We start from the raw sequence: 19,380 nt of genomic DNA, 5'->3' as shown, positions 1-19,380 counted from the left end.
TCCCTAACCCCCCAATCGTCTTCGCTTTTCTGTGTGTAGGTTGCAGGTACGCGGCTGAAATTGAAGATCTGGAATCCTTGTGCAGAGACGAACAGATCCCCCTTCGTTTCGCGGATTTTTCGGAGGACCGTGTGCACTCCGGGCGCCATCATCCCGTCAAATTTTGCTCAAATTTGCAGGACATCACCGTATCGACATTTTACTGCTAATTCCAGGTCCGCAGCTTCATCCTATATCCCTATCTCAGTTTATAAGCGAATCTTTCTCACTTTCTATGCATTCCTAGCTTAATCTTTCTATCTACATTCTTTACAAAAGAGGGTAGCCTTGCTGTCTTAACCATTGAAACTCATCTAGAATCCAATCTTGCATTGTGTAGGATTGGATCTTGTGGGTTTCAATCCCTCTTTTGAATGTAAAGTCTCCCAAGTGAAAACCGTCAACCTTAGCGACCTCCCTTCTCTCTCCTTGGAGTTGGAAGAGGGGAGAGCAACTAGGGTTCGATCATTTTTCCGCTTTACATTTTGGTGAACCTGACGTGAACATCCTTTCTGATTATTCATGCTTAGATCTGAAAATTGGATTCCTTGATTGCATTTCTGTGTTTGATCTTTTGCAAATTTTTAAAGGTTAATTGCATAAAAAACCCTAAATTTTCTTTTAAAAATTAAGCTTGCGAAATGTTTAATTGTTAATGCTTATTTCAGATCTGCCCTTCTATTGCAAATTATCAATTCGTATTTGTGCTTTAATTTTGAAAATTAAGTGGTTAAGTGTCAAAACCCTAATTTTTGAAACCCTCTTGATTCAACCTTTGTCCGACAATTTCACTGATCAAAACATCTCCAAATCAGCTGTAACTTTGGATTCTGCAATAAAATCATAATATCTTTCATCCCTAAAAATTTGGAAAAAAGTTGCGAGGACCATGTGCACTTCGAGCGCCATCGTCCCCGACATTTTTTTCGAAATTTCGGGAGCTAGATCTTACTGTATTTTTCTGCTAAAATCTAGAATTTTGGCTGATTTTATCAATTCTAACACTTTCAAAATTACATTCAAAGTTGGTCTTGTGATTGCTTGGATTAAGGCTTCTAATTATTCAAAAATTGTTGAAATTGAAATTTTGTGTCAAAATTGTGTTCTTACTGTCCTAAATTTGAAAAGTGTGTTTGCATTCATTCGAAATTTTAGTGCTTCATTCAAATTCTTGCAATTTGTGATTTTTGAAATTAAGTGCTTAATTACAACAACTTTGATTTCCGCTTTCAAAATTGAATTTTGCGTGAAATTGAATCAACTTTTAAAATCCAAAACTTGCATTGCTTTTGGTATTCCCTCTAAAATCATAAAATTCAAAATTTTAGTTTCCCTCTCTTTTTCAAAATTCAAATTTTGCATTTTTCGACAATCTTGGTAGTGTTCAATTTTGAGATTGCAACTTTAATTTGGCCTATCTACAGATCGTAAAATCACTCAATTTTTTCAGATTAGCTTTAAAATCATCATAACTTTCATCCCTGCAAATTTCGAAAAAAGTTGCGAGGACCGTGTGCACTCCGAGCGCCACGGTCCCTGACATTTTTTTTTTGAAATTTCGAGAGATTGTCGTGATTGCATTTAACAGTTTAAATCTAGAAGATTGGCTGATTTCACTGAAATTTGCTACCTCTAAATTCAAAATTTTCTCTCCCTCTCTAGTGCATGAGTTTTACAACAATAAGCCCTACTCCCATTAGACGAAGCCGTAGAATTAAGTCTTTCCGAGGTTTAACTACCGAGGAGATGGAACCTAATTTGAGTAGCCTTTTTAACGAGGACATGGGTAATTCCTCTAATCATCCTAATGATGAAGAATCTCTCCATGAGGTTTCTGTAGAACAACTTGCGAAATTGGATAATCAATTTGACGATTTTCGACAATGGATGTCTCAAGAATACCCCGATAGTCAAGCTCTTCCTTTAATTGAGGGTCTAAAACATATGCTTCAAAGTGACAAGAATGGAATTGATATTTTGCGTGGTATTGCACACATTGTGGATTCGAATGTGATGCCTATGAAGAGTTGTGCTGAAAATTTAGGTTATACACAACCTCCCACTCAAGTCAATCATTCTATTCCTTTGACAACTTCTATTGCTAGCATACCTACGTTTACATCAAACATAATGACTACTTCTATACAAGACATTCCTCCTATGATCACTAGTCATGGGGGTAATCCTTCTTCTTCAATTAACCCTCTGCCTTCATTCAATCCGACTTCTTCATTCATTCCTTCAATGAGTGTCCCTATTACATCTCCGCAAATGAACATGACGCAAGGGGGCAATTCATTCAACCATTCCATTCCTCCTTGTAGTGTTCCTCCTATCCAATCATCTCCTATGACTAACTATCATAGTGTCCCACCACCTTATTCTTTACCTTCTTTCAATAACATAACACCTCCATCTCAATCTAACACATCTAATATGAATTCTGCGACTGAAGCGACCATTAACAATCTTGCACAAACTGTCTCTTCTTTACAGCAACAAATTGCCTCTATGAATCAATCTAAGTTTAGTGTGCCCACATTCGATGTTGCGAGCCCACTTTCTCTTGACATTGTTCGAGCTATTCCACCTAAACATGTTGAAATCCCGCATTAGGAGCTTTATTATGGTAAAGGTGATCCTCTAACACATGTTAAGACATTTCAAACAATATTTACTGATTTTGCTTATGACCAAAGGTTGCTTGCAAAACTGTTTACTAGAACATTAAGAGACAAAGCCCTACAATGGTATTGCTCGTTGCCTTCTTATTCTATTACTTCTTTTGAACAACTTGCAAATGCTTTCATTCAACAATTTCAAAACAATATAAGTCCTAAAGTTACTTTGATTGATTTAATGCATTGTAAACAAGGTGTTAAAGAAAAAGTGACTAATTTCATTGGTAGATATAAGCATTTGTATGCTCAAATTTCTTTTCCAGTGCCTGACAATGATATTCAAAGAATCTTTATTTCTAATTTACAAAAAGATATTCGAGACAAACTTCTATTTTCTGAGTTTACTTCTTTCCAACAGTTGTGTGCAACTCTTCACAATTATCAACTGACTGTGAGTCAAATGGAACAATCACATCCTATGGCTCCGAGTGATAAGGGTGATAGCAGTCAACAACCATTTGGGAAGTTTAAACCGAACAGAGATTCCATCAAATTCAATGAAAACATCATCAACAACAATGTGAATGCAGCATCAGGTGTGCCTCTTATTTCTAAGTTTTTTAAGAAAGAAAGAAAGTATACTCCTTTGAATGAATCATTGCATAGTATTATGAATAAGTTATTGGAACAAAATGTGCTTACTCTTCCTCCTATAAGGCAAATAGATCCTGCAAAGATTACTTCACCTTATTTTGATAACAAATCCTTTTGTCAATTTCATCGTCAACCTGGGCATGATACTAAAAAATGTTTTGCTTTAAAGAGTAAAATTCAAGATTTGATTGATAATAATACCATCTCTGTTTCTGGAGTGAATGATAAAGGCAATACATTTGTAGCTCCTCCTAACCAAAATCTTTAGATTTTTACTGATCCATTACCTTCTCATACCTCTAATGCGATTGAGACTAATGATTCCTCTTTTTCATCTGATGGTCTTGTGTCTATGACTCCGAATGTGATTAACTTTGTAGAGCAGCAAGAAAACCCTAAAGAACCTTCCATCACATTTGATTCTAGTGAAACTATCAGAGCACCTGATGGTCCTTTATACATAGTTGCAAAAGTCAAGAATACACCTTGCCGTGGAGTGCTTATTGATCCTTCGTGCATGGTTATTGTTATTACTGAAGAATTTCTTTTTACTTTGCAATTGAATCAAGTGATCTATGACAAAACAGATGTGATTGTGAAATTATTTGATGCATTTTCTTCTCCTGCAATTGGTTCTATTACATTACCTATTGAGGTCCATAACAAATCCCTTGATGTAAACTTTTCTATTATTCCTTCATCCAAACAATTTCGTGTGAAGCTTGGCTATCCTTGGCTATCTTCCATGAAAGCTATTGCTTCTCCTATTCACAAGTGTTTGAAATTTCCCCATAATGGTGAAGTTGTTACTATCAATCATGGTCTCTTTAAACCAGCTGAAAGAACCTCTAGTGTTCCTATTGATTATTTTTGGCCTAAACAATTCCAATTTCTTCCTCCGCGAAGTGATCATCTTTTCAAATCTTATCAAAAGTGGAAAACAGATATGATCCTATCTATAAGTGAACCTAGAACACCCAAACTTGATATTCCTATCGTTCTTGAGAAGGAAGTTCTTCCTTTGAAAGATAAAACTAATGTCTTTCCTCAAGAAAATTCCCAACCCATCCCTATGGATGTGACTATGTCTATGCCTAATAAACCTTCTAAAAGTAGACCTATACCTCCTCGTCATGATGGACTTGGTCTTCTTCCTAAACCAAAAATTCCTCCTTTATATGGAGCAGTTCCTCCTCCTTCCTTTTATAGAGAGAAGAGACCTTCCTCTTCTCCTATTATCCAACCTAAGAGACCACAACCTAAACACCCAAGTGATAAGGATGAGAACATTCCTCCTCCTCAATCTTCTCCACTTCCTACTAAGACTAGACAAAATCATTCTGCACGTGAACACTGACAAAAGCGTCGTCTTAGAGCTCAAGCAGCTGCTTCTCAAACTTTACAATCTCCAAAAACACCTTCAACAAGCATTATTCCATTTTCTCCAAAATCTCCTAAACATAAGATGCATGATGGTCTTGATCCTGTGCGAGTTAAAGATCCTATTTTTATAAATCTTGATGATGATATAGATGAAAATGTTATTCATGATGAACATGTTACTCCTCTTGCTTTTGATAGTGAGTATGAACTTGTTGATATTGATAACCATCTATCTAAAGAATTTTCTAAAGCACTTATCCTAGCTCCTAGACAAGAACAACGTGGCTTGGAACATGAACATAGCCCTTGTTTGGATCTTGTGATAGCTCCATCTGCTGTGTTGGATGTTCCTCCTCTAGCGTGTTCCCTGCCTTCCCGAAACATTGATCAGCAAGATCGGGGGGTAGATGACATGCTAGACTAGTTTCATTAGCATAGTAGATTCTCTCCTCCTTTCTTTTGTTACTTCTTCTATATGTTATTCTCATTCTTCTATTTGTTGTCCTTAGTGTTGTCTACTTGAGGACGATGCAAAGCATTGAGATCTCTTCTGGTCTCTCTCATGTTGACTCAAAAGACACATGTGTTCCCTTCTTCTAGGTGACCTTCCTTGATTGGGGAATGAAGAACAATTATGCATACATACATATGATATACATGACTTATCATACAGCATACTGACCCTGAGGAAAGCGAAGTCACCTCGTGCTTTGTGTTTTGTGTCTATTATCCTTGGGTTTATCTCACACTTGGGGGCTAAATCTTTGCGATAACTTGCTCCTTTCCTTTCTCATTTCTTATGTGTATCACTACGTTAAAGCAATCACCCCCGTTGAGGCGTGTGCGATCGCTTTAATGTAGGGGGGCATACACCCTATCTATCTCTTCAAGATACTTGAAAATTTCTTGGCAAACTTAGCTTTGCCTTGAAAATTTTTGGTATTTTTCTTACATGACTCATAGTGAGGGAACCTTACAACTGATAGTCATGGTTCTCCCTCGTGATCTTCTCTTTTACTTTGTCAATCGAATTCGTAAGATCCTTAGTCCACTGGGGGCTTGGTGTGTCTTGCCTCCTTGACGTGGTGAAAGTCTTTCAATGTTGTTTCCTTGTACTTTACCAGAAGTATGAGCATACATACTCCCGCTAAAGTGGGGGCTAAATGTAGCATCCTAAAATTGCGACACTTGCAATTTCGACCGCATTTGGGTCTTCACGATGGCGATGCAACACGGAACCTGAATGGAGACCCCGAAACTTGCTCATGGCACCAAAAACTACATTTTTCCAGCACCCTGGCCTGATCCTCCTTGCACCCTGGTGTCCCGGGAGGTGGGACCAGAGCGCCCAGTGCCCTGGTCCTTAAGGACCAGGGCGCCCAGTGCCTTGGTCCCCCAGGACCATGGCGCCCAGCGCCCTGGTCCCTGGCCCTATTTTGGGCCCGGTCTCCTATGGGGCTTCGGGTCTTTTTGTTTGCAAATTGGAAAATTATCTTTCCTGGTCGGCCTAAGGTCGGAAAAATCAGTCTTTTAACCCTAATTGACAAGTATATAAACTACATTTTCCTCTCCCATTTTGGTAGATGAAAAGGAGAAGGAGGACATATGTTTACAAAGCGTGGAAACGATACTCAAACATTCAAGCATTCAAGCATTCAAACATTCCTTCAAGCAATTGATCATTCCAAGTCTCCATTCAAGGCTAAGTGTTGCATTCAAGTCAAGGATTCAACCATTAAAGAGGAGATCACATACAACATACAACAAATAACAACATCTATACCTTCACACATAAGGATACAAACATCCTTACAACAAGGTATTAGTACTTGTTTTACATTACAAACATTTACATTTACAGCATTTCTCATTTCTTGGTTAATTCCAAAACCGGGGTTTGACCTAAGGGCAAACCCCTAATCCCTAACCCCCCAATCGTCTTCACTTTTCTGTGTGTAGGTTGCAGGTACGCGGCTAAAATTGAAGATTTGGAATCCTTGTGCAGAGACGAACAGATCCCCCTTCGTTTTGCGGATTTTTCGGAGGACCGTGTGCACTCCGGGCGCCATCGTCCCGTCAACTTTTGCTCAAATTTGCAGGACATCGCTGTATCGACATTTTACTGCTAATTCCAGGTCCGTAGCTTCATCCTATATCCCTATCTCAGTTTATAAGTGAATCTTTCTCACTTTCTATGCATTCCTAGCTTAATCTTTCTATCTACATTCTTTACAAAAGAGGGTAGCCTTGCTGTCTTAACCCTTGAAACTCATCTAGAATCCAATCTTGCATTGTGTGGGATTAGATCTTGTGGGTTTCAATCCCTCTTTTGAATGTAAAGTCTCCCAAGTGAAAACCGTCAACCCTAGCGACCTCCCTTCTCTCTCCTTGGAGTTGGAAGAGGGGAGAGCAACTAGGGTTCGATCATTTTTCCGCTTTACACTAAGTTGTCCCCTCAACTCAAGCACATTCTTTCATTATTTCAAAAACTCTGCACATTTTCTTTATTCATTAAGGACATTAAGAATAAAATAGAAGCAATTGAGAAAGAGATCACCGATCTCTCAAATAAGTTGACCCCCGAGCCCAATTCAGTTCAGAATTTTTATACTAAGCTACAACAACTCATGGCTCAACAATTGGAATTGAGGAATGAAGAACACAAGATCAGGATGGACATAATGACACTTCAAATATTATTCCTTCCTCATCTTTCATCCGTTCAAGAACAACTCAACCGAGCCACTTACCTCTCTACTACACAAGAGGGAAGCACTTTAGATGGCTTAATTTCATTATTGGTTGATATTAATGCACATAATTCTTTAATGGACAATGTAAGGGATGCACTCTTTGTCACTCTCACCGAAGCCAAGACAAAGTACAAATCCATTTTTGATCAGTTGCCACCTCCAAATGGTAACTAAATTTTGATGTTTGTCAAAAAGGGGGAGTATATCATCAGAGTATATATAGCTTCAAAGTACATAGGGGAGTGTATAGTATTCAAAGTATCAAACAACCGGAGTGTAGTATACAGGGGGAGTATACCGAGCAGAATGAGTAGAATAAGCAGAGTAGCAGAGTATCCAAGAGCAGTGAACCGAGCAGTGAACAGAGGAAAGAGCAGTGATTATAGAGTATTGATCACCGAGCACACATAATCAAAGTTTTGTACAACATATTGATAAGGGGAGTATATTTGATTATACTATTTCATTGACTAATGTATATACTATATGTTTAGTCAAATTTTGTAAAGTATACAGATTTTTGAGTAATGACTTTGAAAGTAGTTTTGTCAAACATCTCAACTAATGTCAAAGGGGTGATTGTTACTACTTATCAAATTGCCATTAGTTTTATATCCAAAGTCATTCTATATACTCTAGTCGGTTACTACTACCGAAATATTTAGTCGGTATGAACAGTCTAGTCGGTTATAGAAGGAAAACAGTCACAAAGCCCAGCATACACCGAGCTGTCTACCGAGTGTTATTTCATGTCTACCGAGTAGTAAAGATAATACACCAAGTTGATATACATCGAGTGAAACGTGTTACCAGATTCATTGAACCTGGACACACATATGAAAACGTGTTACAAGATTGAGGCACATAGAACCATTATTGCATTGGAAATTGCACATATAGATTTTGCATAATTTTGAGGTCATCTAACCAATGAAATATTTTGCATGGTTATTCATTCGAGAAATCATGTTTGTAAGATTGAAGCAATGAATCAGATCATTGACTTAAGAAATCTATTTATACAACATGAATTTAGGGTTAGATATATGTGAATGAGAGAAATGTGTGTGCATGTGTATGAAGCAAGACTTATGTGATACATGAGAAATCACAGAGTATTATGACTGTTATAGAGACACAAAGGTCACCAAGAAGGTTTTTAGAGAACAGTCAAAGAACAGAGTAAACAGAAAGGTTTACCGAGTTACTTTATGAGTTACCGAGGTATGCTATAGGCAAGGTAATCTTATTTTGAGCATATAGAGTTTGCTACAGCATTTCAGATGTAAAGTTACAGATATTTGTAAAGTCTTATTGTAATATTTTGAAGTTGTAAGAGAAACCTTTAACAGGAAAAAAGACTCTAATCAAGTCTATAAATTGTAAAGCCTCTAACCAGGTGCAACATTTATATAAAGTATTGTAAAATCCTTTAGCAAGGTAGATCTAATAGATCTTGTTACTCCTAATAGGGTAAGCTATCAGAAATAGATAACTATGTAGCTCTAACCGAGCACTCTTTATTATTGCAGTAGTGAATTTGTGGGTGCCATCCCCACCGCAGTTTTTCTCTCTAACCAAGAGTTTCTATGTAACCAAAATATATGTGTTATGGAGTGAATCATGTATGATTGTTACTTATTTGTTTTAGCTTTATGTTATGTTACAACAGTTTTTGGTTTATGTATAATAGTAAAGATATTGTTGATAAAAGGATTTGAAGTACTGATTCAACCCTCCCCTCTCAATACATTAGCTTTCCATATTGGGCCTAACATGATGATCTCCAATGAGATATTACAACATATATATACAAAACCTCGACCATAAACAATCAGGTTAGCCACCAAACAATAAACCAATCACATAATTACAAAACATGTCGACCTAAGACCAAACAAACAATATTCAACCCATAAGACATCTCAAAAACACATCGAGAGGTCCTATCCATACGTTACATTAAGCCGGTCCATAACCTAGATCAACCGGGACCCAATATAGGTCCACATGTTAAATAAATGATCTTCATCTGCCAAGTCTCGAACATGATCACCAACAACATCCTGAATCTCCACCAGAAGCTGCACCAACACCACTTACGCATATCATCAAAGCTCTACCGATGAAACCCTCGTCGGTACCACAAGACAAGATTCCAAGTAAACAGGATAGCATCCAATCAGCAGAACAAAACCAACGAACTGAATATGAACATGAGTATCATGAATAAGCCAAATCCATAACCAAATCATACCAAATCATGCCAAATCCAAATCAACCAAAAACCACAATGATTATCTACCGGTCCAATGCAATGCACTTTGATATCCTTCAACATTTGCTTCATCCATAAAAAATGTGTACAATTAGTAGCAACAACAACATACTCAACTTAAGCAATAGATAAAGAAGTACATGATTGTTTCTTGCTGATCCATGAAACAAACTTCTTTCCAAGAAAGAAAGCTCCATCGGAAGTACTTTTTTAGTCATCAACATCTCTTGCCCAATCAACATCTGTATATGCACATAGAGTAAAGTCATCATTCTTACGGTACCAAAAACCATATTCAGATGTACCTTGCAAGTATCTAAAAATCTTTTTCACCGCACTCTCATGATTTTCTCTAGGATCACGCTAAAATCTAGATGCAATACAAATAAAATTCATTATGTCAAGCCTAGTCTAAGTCAAATAAAGCAGACCTCTAATCATAGATTTGTATCTTGTAGGATTTATTGGTGCAGAAACATCTTTCCTTGTCAATTTTTCACTTGTAACCATAGGAGTACTTACTAGTTTAGAATCTCCCATACCATATTTCTTTAACAATTCCCTAGCATACTTAGTTTGACATTTGAAAATACCTTTGCCAGTCTGAGTAATCTGCAAACCTAAGAAAAATTCCATTTTCCCAATCATAGATATTTCAAATTCTTTCTCCATATTCTTAGAAAATTCCATGCACAACTTATCTTCACCTCCAAAAATAATGTCATCAATAAATAATTCAATAATCAGTATATCATCATCAGTGATTTTTTAATATAAATTACTGTCAACATTTCCCTTAGAAAAACCAAGCTTCAAAAGATATTTATCCAACCTTGCATACAAAGCTCTAGGTGCATGTTTCAATCCATATAAAGCTTTCCTTAACCTGCAAACCATGTTTATATCATCTGAAAGTGAAAAACTATTAGGTTGCTCAATATAAACTTCCTCATCAAGATCCCCAATAAAAAATGCACACTTAACATCCATCTGATAAACCTTGTAGTTCTTATGGGCAGCATAAGAAAGAAATAATCTCACAACTTCAATCCTAGCTACAGGTGAAAAAATCTCTCCATAATTAATTCCTTCCTTCTGAGAATATCCTTTACAAACCAATCTAGCCTTATTCCTTAAAACTTGACCATCCTCATTTAGTTTATTCCTAAAAACTCATTTAGTTCAATTAACATCCTTATTTTAGGGCCGAGGAACTAAAGTCCATGTGTTATTCTTCTCAATCTGATCTAATTCTTCTTCCATATATTTTAAACAATATTCATCTTTACATGCTTCAATTACTGATACTGGTTCAACTTGAGAAATTAAATATAGCTCATTAGTTGTTAGTCTTCTTCTTCTCATCACTCCATTGTTCTTATCTCTGATGATTTGATCTTCTGAATGATTCAATCTCACATACCCAGGAATCCTCTAACTCTCTATTCCTTTTCCCAGTTCTTCAGTTAGTGTTGAATTTTCTAATAATATCAGAGTAACTGGTTCAACACTCTGTTCCAGTAAAAGTGCTACCAATTCAGATATAATCATTTCCACCACCGGTTCCTTCTCATAAAATCTGATTTGACCTCTATTCAGCTCATCCACCTTGACATTAGCAATCTCCACAATTCTCTGCAATATATTGTTATAACATCTATATGTTTTTCTTTCATTAGAATAACCAAGAAATATGCCTTTATCACATCTAGGATCAAATATGCCAATAATATAATCTCTCCTAATATAACATTTACTACCAAAGATTCTAAAATACTTAACTGTAGGTGTATTGCCAAACCATAATTCATAAGGTTTCTTATCAGTTTCTCCTTTGATATGTACTATGTTGAATATATAAACCATTGTGCTCACTACTTCTCTCTAGTAGATATGAGGTAGACTAGCTTCCATCATCATTATTCTAGCAGCATCCAAGATAGTTTTGTTCTTCCTTTCTACAACTCCATTTTGTTGAGGTGTCCATGGAGCAAAAAATTGTCTCCTTATACCATGCTTCTCACAAAAGTTATTAAACTCAATGGATGTGAATTCTCCACCATGATCTAACCCCAAACATTTAATCTTCAATCATGTCTCAGTTTCCACTTTAGCCTAAAAGATTTTAAAATTTTCAAAAGCCTCATATTTCTCCCTTAGAAAAGTAACCCACATCATTCTAGAATAATCATCAATGATTAGCATGAAATATCTCACCTTGAAAAATTTGAACTCTAGCAAGGCCACACAAAACAGTATGAATAAGATCAAGAACATCATTAGATTTATCTTGTATAAGTTCCTAAAAGAGGTTCTTACCTATTTTCCCATTTGACATTCTTTACATACCGGATTATAGGGCTTCACAATCTTAGGTATATCTCTAACTGCCTTAGTTGAACTGATCTTTACAATGCAATCAAAATTCGCATGACACAGTCTCTTATGCCATAGCCAACTCTAATCAATTTGTGCAATCAAACATGTCTTCTCACCGAAATTCAAATGAATGGTATGTGCACAAAGATGGTGGTCTGAAAAATGGACACCACCCAAAAAAAACATGGAAAAACAAGCAGCACGTACGCGGTTCTAAAATTTTAAATGACTGCGTACGCGGTGCCTGTCAAAAAAAGTTTTTTTAAAAAACTAGGTCTTATTTTCCCGTGGATAGCGCGTTTTTTTTTTTTTTTTTCATTTTCTCTCCTAAACCGCGAACGGGGTGCTAGATTTCTCCTCCAAACAGTATGGATCAAGGTTAGTTTTTTTTATTTTTGTCTTTCTTTCCCGTTTGTTCAATTTGTTTTACATTTTGAATTTAATTTCATTAATTTTGATTAGGTTTTTTCATTTTCTATTTCAAAAACCAAATTCTTCCAATCCACAACAAGAACAACCAAATTCACCTCCTGAAAACCCACAAGATACACCCACAATTCCTCCTTTTGACCACACACCTAAAACACATGAGCAATTAATTAATCAGTTAGGACAAAATACACCTAAAATCAATAGACTGATTGTTAAATTGAAAACATCCGAACTTGAGCATCATCAATCCCTCGCCACAAGCCTAGAAACATTAGCTAGTGGTGCCATAGTTGTTTCCACACAAATTACCAAATGTTGAAACTTTAGGGATAGGTGTCGTCAATTCTATGCTAATGGGCTATCATACGAGGGACTAAAAAACAAAAATATTAGTAAACAACAAATATGTGCCCTTTTTGTTGATCCCAAAACTGATCAGTCATTACCTCTTAATGAAAAGAGGTTTCCCATACATTGGTGTACCAATGTGCAAATGAAGAATCTTTTTTGGCAGAGGTGATGGATGGTCTTTGATGATCCACCTTGTAATAATTATGAGGTGCCATTATATTTTTTGAGAAAATTATATTGTGAGTTTGTGCTCAATGTGCACCCAAACTATTTTGACATGAGAGACAAGTCCATGGTAGAGGTGGTGGCTCTGTCCAAGATAGACCTAGAGCCCGTAGGTGATTACCCGCGAAGAGTCACCACCCCCTAGCACCCAAACCCAAGGTGCATCATGTTGTCCCAGTAGAGCTGAAAGAGTCGATGGAGCTACAAACCCTTCAGGCAGCCACAACATTGACTGGTGCCATCATCGAGCATGGGACGTCATTAGCACACCCTATTGTATTGGATGATGAGCCATTAGTTTCTCCAGGTGTTGACAAAGAGCCCATCTAGCATATGTGTGTCAATTGCTCGGGGATAGATGATGCAGCCAGTGCAGATGGATCCAAATCTCATCCATGCACGATATGCTAGAGTAGATGTCAGGCCCACATGGCTAAGGATGTTTCACTAACAAATGAGTTGATGGACATGGTGTTTGCCCATGAGAGACAGACACAGGTGTGTTGATTTGAATTCATATCATTTTATTTATCAGTCACTTTAAATTTATAATTACATAAATGAATTTTCATTTATACATCGATTTAAATTGAGACAAATAGCATGCATTTCAGGATGCAGCAATGGTATCCCATACTCCTCCCCCAGTTACTATAGCTGCAACTTCGATGCCTGAGGTATAAATTTTGTAACATGTTAAAATAGAATAGTACACTTTCAATTTGAAAAAAAATACAAGATATACTAACTATCTTTAATGCTTGGTCCAATTTTTTGTTTGTAGGTGTTGATAGGGGACCAAATGTCCTAGATTGATGGCATCACGCTCTCAGCAATCGATTTTGGCCTACAAGGCTATACGATATCATATTTTGTACAACCCTTTTTATGTATTGTTTTGATGGAATATGCAAGTCATTTCATTTTAGATTTTTAAAATTATGTTTAATATATTATTTGTACTAAAATCTCATGTTAATTTTGTTTTTTTAGGGTACCCCCTCCGCATCTAGGGCTCATCCTAAGAAAAAGTATTCCTCAAAGATGCCAAAACGTGGGAAGAATGTAATTGAACACATTTCTAGTTGTACAATTGTTTGAAAATTTTGAAATCAAGTATTAGTTGGGGTTTGTAGATTGATTAGTGTTTTTTGTCTATTTTACATGTACAACGACCATTGAGCTATGTGGATTTGTTGAATGCATGTGATTTGCCCGTGGATCAAGAGAGGGCAGAGGTATGTATCTCTACTTTATTTTCTTGATTTCATGATTATATGCACGTGTACATGTGAACTTGTGATATATTATAATCTTCTAATTTTTTCATACAGGAAATATCCATACCTATTTCATCAATGGTGAACCCTCCTTTGTGCACTGGAGAAGCATCTCAGGATCTGGTACACTTTTGTTTGATATATTACATTAATTGTTTTTAACCTACAATACTTATCATTACATTAATTGTATTTAATCTTTGAATTAATTGTATTTAATCTTTGAACATTTTTTATATAGGTAATAGCGATAGTTTCTCAATCGATGGTGAGCCATCCCCAGTCCATTGGAGAAGCATCTTAAGCACAGGTATGTCATTGTTCTCTATATTATAGCTTTTAAGTGTTTTTTATATATTTATGTAAGTACATTATATTAATTGTACATTTAATCTACAATAAACCCCTTCGCGGTACGACCATAACGTGGATCCATTTAAGTATGTCTTCAAGAAAACTCTTAAGAGTGACAAGGAGAGGAGAGAAAAGACATTAGCTCCTAGATTAGTAGATGAGGTAATCTACATTTCAATTGTAAAGGAATTATAGTTAAATGCATAGTTATGTTGTTAATTGTGAACTATTTTCTACAAAAGAATTCTAACTTGGATTTTGAATTGTGGTTTTGCAACCATCTACAGAGCCGTGTACGACATCTAAGAGGCTTGATTTTGATGATCCACCACAAGTTTAGGATCATATAGTGTTAGTTTTGGTCATAGAATGACCAATACATGCAGAAATATTCTACATTTTTATTGTATATCGATTTGGACATGACATATACCATATTTTTGTAATACTTGTATTGATTTGGTAGACATGCCTTTTATATATATATAAATGTCGATATTCGATCCAATAAATGTGTTCTGAGTTTATTATTTTGTATTCGTTGTATTTTGTGGTTGTCCTTTTATAAATTTAATTGATCATTTTCCTATGTAATTAACAATATGAATATAAACAACAAAAATATATGATATAAAACATTGCAATCGTGGAATATGATTTGATAAAATTTCTAAAATGTTTAATTAACCCTACAAAACTCCTTGTATTCAATTCATTATTATGTATTCATTTTATTTGGTAGCTTCCCTTTTATAAATTTAATTGAATATTTCCATATGTAATCAACAATATGAATATAAACAAGAAAAATCGACAATATGAATATAAACAACAATGTGTTTGGTGCGAGAGCACCCTCACGCTCGCAAAGGTCAAATTTTGTTCATCGTGTACATAAACCGATGTCGCAAGCATGTCCCGATGGGTAGTTTTATGCTAGGCATGCCCCTGTTGTGCATCCCAAAGCATTGGAATGTCGAGAGTCATACCATACCGATGAGATCTCTCAAGTGCCTTGCGTCCAAAAAATTGTTAAAATTTGACGGACTATTTCTTCAAATCCAAGACACATATGGTCAATCCGTTTGAACCTATGGGGTCGTGTGAGTCTCCTCTACAATGGTCTATCTTGTTTTTTGACGACTCGAAACCATTTTCAATTGGTAGCATTTTTTCGCCTACTGCAAAAACCGTCGATTGCATGCAATGCAAAGTTGCAAGATTGGCTATAATTGATTCGGCTTGTCGTGTGCACAAACCGACATCACGAGCGCGTCTGGGTGGGAAATTTTACGCTAGGCATGCCCCTGTCGTGCCTCAAAATGTGCCAAAATGTCGAGAGTCATACCATACTGGTGCGATCTCTCAAGTGCCTTGAGTCCAAAAAAATGTCAAAATTTGATGGACTGTTTCTTCAAATCCAGGACACATATGGTCAATCCATTTGAACCTATGGGGTCACATGAGGCTCCTGTACAATGTCCTATCTTGGTTTTTGATGACTCAAATCCATTTTCAATTTGTAGCATTTTTTTGCCTATTGCAAAAACTGTCAATTGCATGCAATGTAAAGTTGCAAAATTGGCTATAATTGATTCGGCTCCTCGTGTGCACAAACTGACGTCGCAAGCGCATTTGGGTGGGAAGGTTTACACTAGGCATGCCCCTGTCATGCATCCCAAAGTGTCCGAATGTCGAGAGTCATACCATACCGGTGCGATCTCTCAATTGCCTTGAGTCCAAAAAACTATCAAAATTTGACAGACTATTTCTTCAAATCCAGGACACATATGGTCGATCCGTTTGAACCCATGGGATTGTGTGAGTCTCCTCTACAATGGCCTATCTCATTTTTTCATGACTTGGAGCCGTTTTAAATTGGTAGCATTTTTTGCCTACTACAAAAATCGTCAGTTGCTTACAATGCAAAGTTGTAGGATTGGCTAGAATTGATTCATCTCGTCGTGTGCACAAACTGACATCACAAGCGCATCTGGGTGAGAAATTTTTACATTGGGTATGCCCCTGTCATGCATCAAAAAGTACCAGAATGTCGAAAGTCATACCATATCGAGGTGATCTCTCAAGTGCCCCGAGTCAAAAAAATTGTCAAAATTTGATGGATTGTTTCTTCAAATAGGACACATATGGTCGATTTGTTTGAACCTGTGGGGTCACGTGAAGCTCCTCTACAATGGCCTATCTTGGTTTTTGATGACTCAGAGCCATTTTAAATTGGTAGCATTTTTCGCCTGCTGCAAAAACCATTAGTTGCATGCAATGCAAAGTTGCAGGATTGGCTAGAATTAATTCGGCTCATCGTGTGCACAAACTGACATCATGAGCATGTCCAAGTGGACATGTTTACGCTAGGCATGCCCCTATTGTGTATCAAAAAGTGTCAGAACGTCGAGAGTCATACCCTACCGACGCAATGTAGAAGTTGCTTGACAACTTTTTTGACAATTTTTTTGACAACAATGACATTTTTTGCTCAAATTGTATCTAGTCTCAATCTATGACCCCTATGACCCAATAATGACTCAAATAATTCTCCATGATTATACAAAAATCAAGAATGCACATGATTGACCTTATCACATCACATATACTCAAAAATAGTCGCAAAACATTGTCACATATTATTCCAAAATTTGCCTCTAAATATGGTCAAATCAGCTCTTGGCTATTTGATTATACAAAAAAATGTCTTATAAATCATCTCATGGGCTTTTATACAAAATCTGACATTACAATATGTGTGATTCAGCTCATCGCCATTTTAATATACAAAATTTGGCATGTACATATGTACAAATAAGCTCATTGCCATTTAAATACACAAAATTATGCCCCTAAACATGTAAAAATCAGCGCATGGGCATTTATATATACAAAAAATGAATATAGGATAATTCGTCGATAATTTATACAAAATTCTCAAAATTATTCTACTCTGAACCGTAGAATCAATCAAGTGACCCTTCAGGATCGGTTCTAACCCGCATTGTGTCAAGTATTGCCTTGTGGTCAGATTCACGAACTTTCCATAAAATCTTGTTATGAGGTCTACCATGATACTTCATCAAATGAATATTTGTTGCAACAACAAGGTTAGAAAAATGAAGAATATGTCTGTGTGTTTCAAAGTCCTCGAACACCCAAACATTAGAATTCTTGATAGGGTATCTCTTAAGCCATGTTCCTGTCACGACAAAAGACCCTATTGAGTACTCAATACCCTCTCTGTCAATGATTGTGGTTGTTAAATCTTCTTTTTGGCTGAATACAACGACACAAATAGTAATATGTTCCTTCTTCATTGTTCTCTTCTGCAACAACTGCATACACATGACCTGCATTTTATAAAGTGTTAATTAATACCAAAAATAAAGTATGATGTACAACAAAATGAACCAAAAAGAATACTTGCAAAAAAATTAAGTAAAAAAATCACCTGAATCCACTAGGTCGGATACATGGTCAAAATCCACTGATGTCTCCATCTAGCTCAATTGTAGTGCTCTGGGAATTTGATATGAATCAATGGGAACCAACGGTCTACAAGACCATTTGTCAACCGACTCTTGTGATTGACATTCTTCCCACAAACAATACATACATGAAGAGCAAAAACATACCATCTGTCTCGTAGAAATTACCAGTGAACTTGAATTTGAACTCATAAATAAGTGCATGTCACTCGATCTTGCAATTGTACAACAATCTAGAAAACTTTCAATGTTAGATTCAGTTATCAACCAAAAATATCTATGAACCATTAATGTACCTGGATTACCTAGACCCACTGTAGACTTACACCATTGCACAATTATTTCTGCATCTATCAACTTAGCACCACCTTTGTACTTCAATTCTTCTCTAGCTAGGGCTCTTTCCACACATGCTCCTGCACCATCATGCTCTCCCTTACCATGTCTAGTTTCACTAAAATTCCAAAAATGTTGTACATCGCTTGTCGTATGCATCTTTGTCAACCAATAAAATATCAGGTTGCATTCTTGAATTGTGCAGTGCAATTATCTGACCATATTAAGTGTCGGTTGTATCGTATGTTCATTTCCCTTAAACTATCATAGAAAACTTCAAAGCATCCTTGTACAAACTCTAATAAATGAATACGATCATCACTTATGTAGAAGTGATACTCTCTTAAAACCTTTCTATGCTCCTATGTCCTATCATCTGCATGAATGAATGCTATGTGTACAAAAATAGAAACTTGTGTAGAGTGATAATACATAGATTGCACTTCATTTTGAGGTTGTAGTGTATAATTTTAAGCGAAATCAATGATAGAGACAATGGTGCCAAGAGGAAATACGTCCTTACATAACTTGAATTGCTCATCTAACCATCGAGCTCTATGTGTATGCATTATGTACTCGTAAACTAGTTTCTCTTGAAACATTTTCATAAATTCAGCTTCCCATATATCATTTTTCACTAGCTCACATCTCTTCAAATCTTTTCCATCTTTAACTCCATATGTGATGGTCTTGTATTTTCTGAAAGAAACTAGTTTCATACCAATTTCATGTCTGCTCTCCAAATATGTGCATCTTGCTAAATGTTGCAAACCACCACACATAGCACAAGAACCTTCCAAA

The sequence above is a fragment of the Cryptomeria japonica genome, chromosome 4 (assembly GCF_030272615.1).
Source record: "Cryptomeria japonica chromosome 4, Sugi_1.0, whole genome shotgun sequence".
Classification (NCBI taxonomy): Eukaryota; Viridiplantae; Streptophyta; class Pinopsida; order Cupressales; family Cupressaceae; genus Cryptomeria; species Cryptomeria japonica.
Note: the sequence above shows the minus strand (reverse complement) of the source record.